This window comes from Sus scrofa, chromosome 1, assembly GCF_000003025.6.
Source record: "Sus scrofa isolate TJ Tabasco breed Duroc chromosome 1, Sscrofa11.1, whole genome shotgun sequence".
Lineage (NCBI taxonomy): Eukaryota > Metazoa > Chordata > Mammalia > Artiodactyla > Suidae > Sus > Sus scrofa.
The window spans coordinates 65,394,527-65,407,893 of record NC_010443.5 but is presented as its reverse complement, the minus strand read 5'-3'; the positions used below and the strand labels follow the sequence as shown (position 1 = coordinate 65,407,893).

Genomic DNA, 13,367 nt, shown 5'->3' with positions numbered 1-13,367 from the left:
CATTTAGAGAATATTATGGTACATATGTGGATGCATATGTCTAACCTGAGACTTCTTCTCTATAGAAAGCAAGAGCAACAATTAGATGGGCCAAGGAGACACAGAAAGTATTCACAGGGTAGAATGTGCCAAAAATAGAGACACTGCATTAAAATTAATATTCACCTTAGTCAATGACTTTGGATTTTGCCCTTTAATTCATGTATTTAAAATGTATTTAAACTATAATATCAGGTAAGAGAAACACATAGAAATTGTGTCAAATTCTTACAGAATAGTGAAATGTGAAGTGCATGAAAAATTAGGCAAAAAGTATGAAATCCAATTAAAATTTCACAGTAAATTTGCAGCAAGAATATATTTAGTAAAAAAGCCTCATGACAATTGTTCAAGTAAAATGTCTGTTTGTATTTGAATTTTATTTCTTTCTTAAAAATTACTTCATAAAGTACACATTTAACTAAATTTTATATATTTACAATGCTAAAAGACAAGAATGTATTCATCTGTAGGTAGACACATAGGTATGCATTTATAGACATGCTCAGAATTCTCTTCCACTTTTCATTTAGCTTATTAAAAATGAATACAAACAGACACTGAGCTCCAGGACCCTCTAAGAGCTTATAGCCTGTAGCAGCTTTCAAGATAAGAGCTTCTTCAACCAGAGGAGTTCTGACTTCTCGGTCAGACTGTTTGAAGTTTCCAAGGCTTGGGGAGAAGGTGGTCTTTTCAGAAAAAGCCAGTATTTCAAAGAAAAGACATACCTTTCCCCCCCCCTCTTTAGTGCCAAGATTTGAAAATGCTCTGAAGAGGGGAAAAAAAAATCTTCCCTTTAAAATGTAGTCTTTCTCTGAAGAGACCCATTCCTCTGCTTGGCTGACTCCACACATGCTTTCTGCCAAGGACTCTGTGCTCAGAGGCTCTGGGCCATACCCCAAACCAGCAATCTGAATCAGCTTTGTCTTCTCATAGTAACAACTTAAGCTCTGTTATCATGAAAAAGTCCTGTACTGCAGGACGTTTATTTTCCCAACATACAAATTATATTGGAATGACACCCATTCATTGGTTAAAGGAGATTATTTACTCTTAAATACCCATAAATGACTTCTTCAGTCTGTATTTGGCAATTTTTACTTAAAGGGAAGAGGTAATTTAAGTTTGGTTGAACCGTATTGTATCATAATATAGCATTTTTCTTTCCAAATTCTCAAAGCAGCTACAAAGACAATTGTCTTAAAAAGGAGGAAACCTGGTGTCTAAAACCTTGCCTGACATTGACCAAATTACTTAACCTCTTGGAGTTGGATTTTCTCATCTGTCAGATGAAGCCATGTCACAGGATTGTTGTAAAAAATCAAATGATGTAATGTCTATAAAGTTTCTGACACGGAGGAGGCATTGAACTGTCTATCTTTCCCCATCATTTGGTCATGAGATAACCATTTAATACGGCAGCTCAAGTCACATTTTCTTTATTTGTGAAACAGCAAAGAGCACCCACCTTAGAATGCTGTGGAAAGAGTAAATGAAGGAATTTGATGTAAGGTACCTGGCAAGGCACTTGCTTGAGGAGAATTACTCCATGCCCATTAGGGAATAAGTGGTGACCACCATGAACAAAGCCAAGGAGCATCTAAAACATGCCAGATACTGTGTTAGGTGCTGGGGGGTAGGGTATTAGAAAGCACTGGCTCTTAAGAGCCAGGGCATACGTATGTGGAAGACAAATACCATATAATTAACAAATGACTAATACTGACTTTAAGTGATGTAGGAGAAGCAAGGAAGGAGAAATCACTGTTCGTGAGAGTGTTGGGGCAAGGGGACACTGCAGTTAAGAAGCAATGATAAAATGAGAGAAATGCACAAGGTGACTTGGGGAAATAAAGGATCACCCTGTCTGTCTAGGGCAAGAGATCATGGAAGGGACTCATGAGCATCAAGACTGGGAGATTTGGAGTTCCCATCGTGGTGCAGTGGTTAACGAATCCGACTAGGAACCATGAGGTTTCGGGTTCGATCCCTGTCTTTGCTCAGTGGGTTAACGACTCGACTCGGCGTTGCCGTGAGCTGTGGTGTAGGTCCCAAACGCGGCTCAGATCCTGCGTTGCTGTGGCTCTGGCGTAGGCTGGCAGCTACAGCTACGATTAGACCCCTAGCCTGGGAACCTCCATATGCCGTGGGAGTGGCCCAAGAAATGGCAAAAAAAAAAAAAAAAAAAAAGACTGGGAGACTTATCTAAGGCTTCTCTTGATTGAATCCTTGGGGCCAGACTTAGAAGCTTAACTTCTTTTTTCAGGAAGAGAATGTCAGGGGAAGGGCAAGTAGGAATGGAAGATTGACACATAGAGCAAAAGTTTAGGAAGACTGAGAACAATGTATTTCTTTTTTTTTTTTTTTTCTTAAAATTTCTTAGCCAATTAAAAACTCATCATCAGTAAATAAGTGAGCTGGTAATTACTGCTTATTTATGATTCTAAGTGGCTCTCTTAAAATTTAATTTTAAATATGAGAAAATTGGCTTTCCTGAAAAGTATCACAAAGTAAACGTGTGGGGAAAAACTAATTTTTCACTCTGGCTCACCTGGGGATACAATTCTACCCTCCCCTGTCTGTCTGTCTGCCTCTTTTTATCTCTCTCTCTCTCTGCTTTTATCTTTGTCTTGGAGAAAGATAGTGGCATTTATTTAAGAAGGGTCCCCTTGTGAATCCTATATAAGAATAACTAATAAATTTCTGTATCAGATTATAGAGTTTTTGGACAAAACTAACATAGCACTTTAGAAGAAAAAAGGAGGAGAAGATGGACAAGGAGTATAAGGGAAAGAAACAAAGCCAAGCAGTAGATACCACACCAATTTGGAAGAACAAAATCAAGGAGCAGACATTATGGTACCAAAAAAAAAAAAAAAAAAAAACCTAGCTCCATTTGTGGGAGATTAAAGCTAGAAAAATTCAGACAATAAAATCAAATCAGGTAAAGTCTAAAGTTCTTCCTTTCCTGGTGCTGTCCAGTGTAGCCTGGAATAGGCAACGAGCACAATCACCAAGGGTGTGCTTAGCTAGTGAAGAAGTTTTATCAGAGACCCTTCCATGTTCCATTCCATGGGCAATGGGCAATAGTAGAACTGGGTATCTTAGAAAAAATTTGAGTTCAGCAGTCATAGGCAAAAAAAAAAAAAAGGAAAGATAGATGTCTTAGCTTGGGTTGCCATGACAAAATGGGTTTCCCTGAAACAAGGGAAATCTGTTGTCTCACAGTTTGGGAGGCTGGAAAATCCAAGATCAAAGTTCCAGCAGGGTTTAGTTCCTGGCAAGGGCTCTTTTCCTGGCTTGCAGATGGCTACCTTCTCTCTATGTCCTGATGTGGCAGAGAGAGAGAACTCTCCTGTCTCTTTCTCTTTCTAGAAAGCATCAGCCCTATAGGATCAGAGCTTCACCCTGATGACCTCATTTAAACTTAAGGACCTCCTTATAAGTCCTGTCTCTTTAGTAGAGTCACGTTGAGGATTAGAGTTTCAACATATGAATTGGGAGGTGGGGTATGTGTGCAAAATTCAGTCCATAGCAGTGAACTATGGATTGAACATTTGGTTCCAAAATTTCAGTTCAGTAAATAACTAGCAGTGTGTCTTTGAGTTGACCTTTAAACTTTCTGAGCCTTGTATTGCCCACCTTTAAAAAGAGGTGAAATGGAGGAATATTGCTGGGCTAGGGATTTCTGAAGCCCAGGCTTTCATATTTTCACATTTCATCATTACAAATTCTGGTATAAACTGGCTTTATAAATTCATGCAATCTATCAAGCAGTCAGACTGCATAAATAAAGATTAATCTGACAATTTTTAAGGAATGATCAAGCTTGAAATAAAGCAACAGAAAGGGAGAGAAACTCTGGTCGAGCCAAATAGAAGTGCAACCACTAGTAGTTGCCAACAGCTGGAAAGGGGTGGCTGCAACAGCAGATGGACTGGGCTAACAGGCTTCAAGTTGAGGTGTGATTGCTCATTTAGTTAAAAAAAAGTCTGGATTTTTGTAGCCAAAATTCTATCAGTTTTTGAAAAACAAAACAAACCCAAATATCCTAATAAGTCTTTAGACAGGAACAAAAGTGTAACGCCATCTTCCACAACTGGATTCTGACCTACTGTCACTATTAATCTCTGGATGCACAATCTTTTTTGACAACAACTAATTCTTTGTCACTATCATTGTCAAAGTCTGATGAAATTCAGTTCACTTTGTACACTTTTATAATGCTTTTTAAATTAAACACTACAAAACTAAGGAAAAACAGTTACAGCGAGCTTATTAGAGAGACAGTAATAAAGATAGGGATAGATCATATTTAAGATAATTTAGAACTGGTGATCAAAGGAATGACTTCTAGTTGAGGGAGAAGCTATGAAATTTAAACACTTTCAGTCCAGGGGAAAGAAAAATATGACAGTGACTGTCATAGCACCTTTCCATATTACACTGAATTCTATAGTATCAGAAAGTCAAGAACATATTTAATAAAGTTGTTGTTATCTGTTATGTTATAGCTACCAGAATTCATGCCCAGACCAAAGAACCAAAGTCAGTGGCAGCCCTGAGGAAGTAGTAGGAGAGGCAAATCCTAGAGACAAAGGTGAGAAACTCAGCAGTGCAGAAGGAAGAGGTATTGAATGGATTTTCTCCACCCAGCATCCTAACTGGTGAGTAATAATACCTTCTGCCTCTTTAAGGTAACTATTTATTTGCCCTGGTATGGACAGAGAACATTTGCTCTAGCTTAAAGGAAAAAAAAAAAAAAAGAATGTGTGCTCTAATGGAAGAATCAAATTATATCAGAAAAGGAAGCACTTTAAGCTTTATTGCTGTAGATCACTCTGCCTCCAGCTGTGAAACTGATTGATGTTTAAAACCCCTGAGGCACTGGCAGCTGTGGTGGCTGATTCAAGTAAGAAAAAAATGTGTGTGAGTGTGCGTGTGGGTGTGAGTGAATGAGTGTGTAACCGTGTGTAGGTGCGCTAAGAAACTATATGGGTAAAATTTATTGCATAACTTTTATCTAAAGATTCTTTGTAAAATTCTTCTAAAATAGATGGATAGAAACATACTTAGATTGGATATTTAATGGGTATTTAGACATATAAGTAGAAAAATATGTGTATGTGCATATCCCAATGAAGAGTGTATACATATGGAGAGAGAGAGATATAGGAGAAAGATCTCTATGATCAATTAGATGAATGCTTTGCTTCTATTTCACTAAAAAATAGGAATAAATGAGTAGTTAAGGAACTAAATGGTAAGGGTCTTGGGCTTATTTAACATACACTAACACAGTTTAGGACAGGGAAAGATTCACTAAGTAGTGGTGTAGTGGCAAGATGTAATCAAATTGAATTAGAGAGACACCTAGACTAGAAATAATGCTTTGCTCTTGATTTCCCAATGCTAGGATTAGACCCAAGGAATATATAATACCTGATGAAGAACAAGGCACTGCTGGGAAAGACACTACTCCCATCAAATAATCCAAATATTTGTTAAATTTCCACTTTCCATCCAGCATTACAACTGAAAACACAAAGGCAGGGTATGTAAGAGTTTCTGCCCCCATGATCCAGGTGAGGACTCAATGAGAACATCTGGCATTGGTTTACATTTGCATAAAACATGTCAAGACTTTATCAATCTCCTGAAAAATCTATATTTCCTCCATGTGTCCATTCTTTTGTGCTCAATCCAAAAAACAGAGGGTATGATATGACAAAGATATTTTTCTTTTTATTGAAGGAGTTGGTGTTTATTGTGTGTATATGGGAAATGCTGGAATAGACAAATTTTGAAGGGGGATATATTCTAAAGGCTACAACATAAACTTCTTTAAAAATATGATTGAAGATATGTTAAAAAAAGAAAAGAAAACCTCTCAACCAGGTTAGATCAGCTAGTATGAACTGGTTAGAACTCTTAGGATGAGTTCTTGAAATCTCAGAACTATTCAGAAGAGTATAATAATGTTTTTAATTGGACCTCTTAGTATTCTTCAGTGAGTACTTTTCTCAGAGAAAAAACCCTCCTAATCCCATTATAAACCTGCAGTTTTCCTTCCTGCTGTCTGCTGAAGCCTTTCTGCACATAGCCTTCAAAATTTTTCAGCTTGCTTCTTTTTTTTTTTAAATAATTTCATTCTTGCATGGTGAGTTAAATAGTTTAAATTGATTTCTGAGACCTATCAGCCTGGAAATTAATTTAAAAATTTATTAAGAACATTTCAAAGGAATGCTTGTGCTTATTTTTTTCACACCCACAACTTTCATATTATTTCAAGCTCCCCTCCCAGAGCATGTAAAAAGACGCCTCAAAGACAGAAGAGAAATAAGCTGTTTTTATCATGAAAATAATTATAAAATTGGTTGCATGCACAAACATTGCTGTTACCTTCCTAGTGGCATAAAATGGAGAAGAATATGATCATTTTGCCAGATACATCTTTAGTGATTTTGTTTTTCTAGTGAAATATTCTTTGTTCTTATACTGGATTTGTTAATTCTCTTGCAGTTCAGGTGACAATTCCCTATTTCCTTTCTCCTTAGTCTTCAATATGAGCATTAATTCTCCACTACTTTTGGGGGTCGGGTCACTATCTGCCAGGACACATGCCTCCTTTTGATCTGAAGCAGGGGTAAAATCAGACTCACTAAGCTTCAACCAGAGTGCTATAGCAAAGTTTCAATATAAGAAGGGTTAGAGGCAAAAATCTAGTTGCAGGGAGAGCTACTGGTCTTAAGCCTGCATTTGTTTAGAAAATCCATTGTTTTAAATATGACCTTGTGTTCCTTAGCCTGTCTTTGGGGTCGCAGGGGCTGAAGCTGCAGCAAGACTCTGCTAATTACCCTTAGAGACACCACCACCCATCAGACTGTGCTTTTGAAACTCTCCACTTCCAAATCAGTCCTCAGAACGAAAGGTAATTAAGCTTCCTGACATTCAGTGACCCACAGTGATGTACAGGAAATGTGATATTTGAAAAATACATCACCCAAATGTACTCATTATGGAATATGAAACTCTACTATATCCCGTATTTTCATACTTTTATATTATTTTTTCAAAGGTTTCTACATGCATTATTACCCCAGATCATTTGTTCCTTCAACAGATAATTAACTGCCTACTAGATGTAAGGCTTTCTGCTAGGAATAGGGTATATCCTATTGGACCTGACATTAGGATATATAAGAAAGGCATGGTTCTACGAAGTCATGAGGTGTATATTACAGCAGAGTGGCAAACATTGAATACCTGACTCCAAAGTGAACAATGAATTATAATAATTATTAACGCTTCCTAGAAGTTTGGGGGACTTGACCTCATTTTTCTCTGTGGTCCTAGAAGTTTTCTCTAAAGAAATGGTATTTAACCTAGATCTCAAAGACAAGTAAGACTTTGCTAGTTGAAGGGCTGGTGACGATGATGGCATGACTTCAAGCAGAGGAAGACCATCCATGAAGACTACACAGAGACCAAAAGGGACCTGCCTCTTCTGAGGAAAGGGAAGAAGGTCAGTGGGGTTGATATCTTGGGAGGAGTGGACAGAGTGAGAAAAGCCAGTTCTCACAATCACCCTGTTAAAGGATGTAAACGGGTAGCCTCTATGATGTTTTAACTGATGCAGGTGCCAAACTTGGTCAGATTCCCCCAGAGCCTTGGCTGTTTCTCTCTCCTCTACACATCTTTTGAGTTTCTGCTACACGTCAGGTGGCATTTCTGGATGGTAAGCGATAGAAATGTTCATTGACACTTAAGAACAAGGACTTTATTGGAAGAAGATTGAGTCCCTTCCATGACTGAAGGAAAGGTTAAATAACCAGGACTCAGTTAGATAAAGAATGAGAACAATTCCACAGAATTCAATAGTAGCAACTCAGGCAGAGTCCCTTTGGGCCGTGTCATCAAATGGCCCAGTTTCAACCATGTGAAATCTAGGAGAGGAGACTCTGAGAGGCCTGGTTTGGGGTAAGTGCCAATGCCTGGGTTCACCAGACAGAAGGCCCCAGGATTGCCAGATCCAGGGGAGTTACATGAGGGTTAGGAAGGGATACTGGGTATACTGGGCACAACTGATTGCCTCAAAGCAGGTTCTTCCCACCTCCTCAACTTTCCAATTTGTTCCAAGATCAACTCCTTGAGTCTATACCTAAAAATGTGAATCTTGTATATAAGTTCAAAGGCTTTGTGTCTTTGGACCTCCAGCTTGAACTAGTAAGCAGTTTGGACCTCCAGCTAGAACTAGTAAGCAGAGCCCTCAGGGACCCACTGTTCTCCAGAACACAGGTTAGGCTGAGGGACTCTATTCTGGGAAAGTGATGCTTACATTACTATTTGCCCATCAGTTATACAAGAACTACTTCAAAAACATCATTGTAGCCATTTCTTTTTATTTTCAAATGAATCATTCCTTTTTTTTTGAACTTTTGCCTTTTTTTTTTCATTTATTTAATCATTTTGCTTTTCAGGGCCGCACCAGCGGCATATGGAAGTTCCCAGGCTAGGGGTCAAATCAGAGCTACAGCTGCTAACCTACACCACAGCCACAGCAACACAGGATCTGAGCTGTGTCTGTGACCAACACCACAGCTCATGGCAACACCAGATCCCCTACTCACTGAGAGAGGCCAGGGATTGAACATACATCCCCCTGGATACTAGTTGAATTCATTTCTGCTGCGACACAACCGGAACTCCTGAACTCTTGCTTTTTAAATGATGGTTAAAAAACGGCAGCACAGGAGTTCCCTGGTGGTTCAGTGGGTCAAGGATCTGGAATTGTCACTGCTGTGGTATGAGTTCGATCTCTGGGCCTGGAACTTCCACATGCTGTGGACATGGCAAAAAAAAAAAAAAAAAAAAAAAAAAAAAAAAAAAAAAAAAAGGCAGTACAAACTGTTGTGAGTACAATAACAACCTTAGAAAAGGATTTTGATATTGAAAAAAATGACAGTCTTATTTTTTAATACACCTTTAAAACAGTTTTAGGAATTTTAAGTGTTTATTCAAAATTTTTAAGACTACTGGAAAAATACATATGAAAATAAAAATAATCCATTATAAGATAAACACTATTAACATGTGAATGTACCCATTCCAGTCTCTTTCTTTGCATATTTACGTATATTTTTGAAAAGTGGGTTCATATTGTATATAGTTTGTATTTTTGCTTTTTTTACTTAACATTAGACAAGTGTTAATCTTTTCTCTAGAAAAGATTCTTCAACAGCATGTTCTTTCAAATGCCTGCTTAGAATTCTACGTTATGGATAAATCACAATTATTTACTCATACCTCAACTGATGAACATTTGGTAAGACTAAGTTTTATTATAAATACTGCTACAATGTGCATTCCTAATCTATGAAATTTGGTAAGTCAGATTATTTTGATAGATTTTCTTCCTAGGAGTGCAACTACTAGGTCAAAGAGTAAAAGAGTTTTAACCAGAAAATTTTACTGATTTATTCTCCCAGTAGCAATGAACCTTTGGAGCATAGAGTGAGTTTACCACTCCTCACAAAATTCATCATGAAAAATTTGGAAAAGGCAGAAATGTGTAAGAAAACAAACAAACAAAAATCTCTCACGTCGTCACCTAGAGGTAATTGTGGTTAATGTTTCAATTCTAATCCCTTTCAGGATTTCTTCTCTGGATCTACGAACATATGTACTACATGTGTGAAAGTTTATGTACAACCTAGAGTTTTGCTCTACCCATACCTCTATTTCTAGCTTTACTCATTTTTTTTCCTATTTAGAACTATCTTTAGGAAATTTTTCTTAATGGTTTGTAATATCCCACCCTATGGATCTTATGTGTTAAATATTTAGGTTGGTTACTTCTGGTTTTTCTTATAAATAATGCTATGATGAGCAGTCATACATAAATCTTCATGTACAGCTCTGATGAGATCCTTGGCATTAATTTCTAGAGGTAAAACTATTTGAGCAAAGAGCATAAGTATTATAGAGATTTTTGATATATGCTGCCAAATTACCTTTTAGAAAGGTTTTAGCAATTTATAATTCCACTAGCAGTGAATGAGAGCATCCATTTCACTCTAACTTCCTTCATGTTGAGTATTATTCATATTTTCCAACCTTGGCTATTGAATATTCAAAAGTGGTACTATGTTTCTTTAATTTACATGCCTTTAATAACTAGTGATTTTGAATTTTTATATTAATTGTCCATTTGTATTTTCCTTTTGTGGTTTTTCAGTTTAGCATCTTTGCAATTTTTTTAGTTACAGATTCATCTTTTCCTCATTGGCACATAAGAACTATGTAATAAAAAGGCTTTCTCCCAGGAAGAAGGGAAAGCAGCTGTGCCCTCAGTGATTCCAGGTCTAATAGCAGCAACATCTGGAAACTTTGGTAGCAGTGGGAATTCTCAGGCCCCAGCCCAGCTCCCCCAGCAAGTTGTTTCTAACAAGCCTTCCAGGTGACCCTGAGGCGTGCTGACATTTGAGTGTCACAACGTTAGAATCAAGATGCCTTCTCAACACAAGAGAATGGAATCACTCTCCCTTCTCAATATCTCTGGTTTTCACAGATGGAATGATATGAAACTGCTGATAGAGGATTGTTCTTAAATGACAACAAAGGTGGTTTCATGTGTTCTGAATCTTTAAGTACTTTTTACCAGAGATGAGATTCAGTATTTAAAACCTGTATCCTGGAGTTCCTGTAGTGGCTCAGCGGAAATGAATCTGACTAGCATCCATGAGGACGCAGGTTCAATCCCTGGCCTTGCTCAGTGGGTTAACGACCCGGCATTGCCGTGGGCTGTGGTGTAGGTCACAGACACAGCTTGGATCTGGCGTTGCAATGGCTGTGGCGTAGGCAGGCGGCTATAGCTCCGATTTGACCCCTTAGCTTGGGAACTTTCATATGCCACGGGTGCAGCCCTAAAAAGACAAAAAAATTAAAAATTTAAAAAAATAAATAAAATAAAACCTGTACCCTCATTCACCAGAATGAGCTACTTCATAGCCCCTGGTTGTGCAAGTTTTTAACACTTCAGTTGCCAGAGGAAGAGTTGGGAAAATGAAGGTCCTTGAATAGGAGAGGGGGTGGCTGGGCTGGGGGTGGGCACTGGTGGAGCTTGGGACAGAGTTTATTTACCAATCTGTCTGGAAGTATACAATATTTTAACAATATATATATCTGTACACATGCCTCCATGACCCAGACATCTGCTTTGTTACTGGGTCTACTCCCTACCAGCGATCCTGGTGTAACTGTATTGCCCTCCTTACAGGACTGCAAACCCTGTGAGGTTAGCACTTGAGCCCTCTGAATCATTTTACAACCTGCAGAGGTAAATATTATTCATTTCACATAATAAGTACTCAAAAAGTATTTGGCGAATAAATATTGATTTTCAAATATGGCTCATTTGGAGAAGGAATAGACGACATTTTGAGATGATGCTGAATACACACAGAGAGAGGAACAAAGTGCTTGAGGATTTCATATTGTTAACTCACCCAGTTTATTTTCCTGGGTCCATATACATATGATAGAACTTTCTGGTGTGATATTTAACAGCTGCCTGTGAAGAAACATCATCTGGGAAAAAGACTCAAACGGAGTCTTAGTGCTTCTTACATCAAGAGAATAGTTTTCTTCAAGTTCCCACCTTTGCCTCCAGCATCTTTGTAGGTTTCTCCCCAAAAAGTGAGTTAAATGCTGGGCTCTTTGGTATTTGTGTCTGTCCTTCCAACCCACTGACTAGACCAAGCATATCTGCATTCTGAACCTCAGTGGAACATAGCTGTATCTTCGAGAAAACACTGAAAATACCCAAGTGACAAGGACATTTGTGATTTCAAAGCTTTTTAGAAAATATAAATATTTATACACACTTTTAAAACATATTTTTGTATAAAACAGTCCATAATAAAACTGCTGGATACTGAAAAATGTAACCAGAGAAAAACTTTTTTAAATGTTACTGAATCCTCCTAACATTTTCTTATAAGTAAAGATCTAAATCAGTGCTGTTTTCCCAAATTCAGCAAGCAAGAGTTACTGCACAATATATCATGTTGTTATGACAACTGATGATCTAGAACAAGGAAAACCTGTAGGGATGAAGTACACCATTCAGCATAATGCACTTTATTCTGTTCAAAAGAAAAGTTATTTTTTCCTCTGCAAATGAGACAATATGATGGGGAAATTAAATTAAATGGTGATGTTATTCCCTGAGGGCAAAACAATTCCATTCAATAAATTAATTTTACATCACTAACTCTTTCTTTTCTTGAAACTGACAGTAATAACCTGACAGCTTAAAGCTCTAATAAACTTCAAGATCAGAATGACTACTCTACTTGTACAAAAGGGAAGTCGGGGGTATCACAGGTATGATAATCATTCTCTGTTCATCACAAAGAGGAGAAAATCCTCCAAATTCAATTTAACTAACTGCATTTCCTTGATGAAACAGGGTACTTAAAATAGTTTTTGACAGCATACGGTTGGAGCACCCTAGCAGTCCCATTCTTTGGGAAGGTCTCTAAACCTCACTGACATATTACATTAAGCTATTCTGAATAAATAAGACTTGAAATCTGTAAACCTATCAGAGAAGGAATTGTATCATCGTAGTGAAAACAAGAGGGAAGAAGGAGAGGAGGGAGAGAAATGGGACGGGTGTGTAACTTCAATAAAACCAGCAACTGCCAATGTGTCAATCTAGTGATGTAGAGATTTGTTGGAGCCTCTGCATTTTGAGCAGCTGAGCCCATCTAGAAGCTACTATTAATACTGAGCAGCAGCGAGGGGGGACCTTGAAGCTTTGTGCCTTCATTTCCCCATCTCAACCTCTGCTACCCTCAAGTGAGCCAACAAGAACAAATACTAAGCCCCAGGCATAGAATAAGTCATTTCTTTTACTATTCTTCTCATAAAAACTTTATGTTTCTCTGAAAGTATTTTACAACCATGACAGAAAACATTATCACTAATTCCGGGAGACTCACACTGGCCGAAACCTGGGAATTCAGCCAGAAACAAAGAACAAATCCCCTTTGCATCCTCTCCAGGGTATGACTTCATCGCTAGGACATTTGTACCTAAGCACCAACTCTTGGGTAACACACCGGATGCCTTGTGCCAAATATCCTTGCGCTTATCGTTTTTCATTTTCAGATGATGCTGATGAATGATTTGTGAATGTTAAAAAAAAACCCATTAAATGGAATAATAAAGAGTTGCTTAGTTTCTTTGTCGCATTGAGTGGTTCCAATTAGAGGCTGAAGGAGCCCTGCTGCTTTTTCATCACTCAAGTTTATGACATAGCA

General features: G+C 37.9%; 2 long non-coding RNA genes across 4 annotated transcripts in view; one reads left to right on the top strand and one right to left on the bottom strand.

The window, feature by feature from the left end:
• Nucleotides 1-8,513, top strand: part of LOC106508906 — a 369,867-nt gene extending 361,354 nt beyond the window's left edge. Inside the window, exon 4 of the long non-coding RNA XR_002338705.1 lies at nucleotides 4,554-8,513. This is a non-coding gene — a long non-coding RNA (uncharacterized LOC106508906). The remainder of the gene's footprint in view (nucleotides 1-4,553) is intronic.
• The window catches only part of LOC102160801, a 973,686-nt gene that overhangs the window by 52,321 nt on the left and 907,998 nt on the right, over nucleotides 1-13,367 (bottom strand). The window lies entirely within an intron of this gene.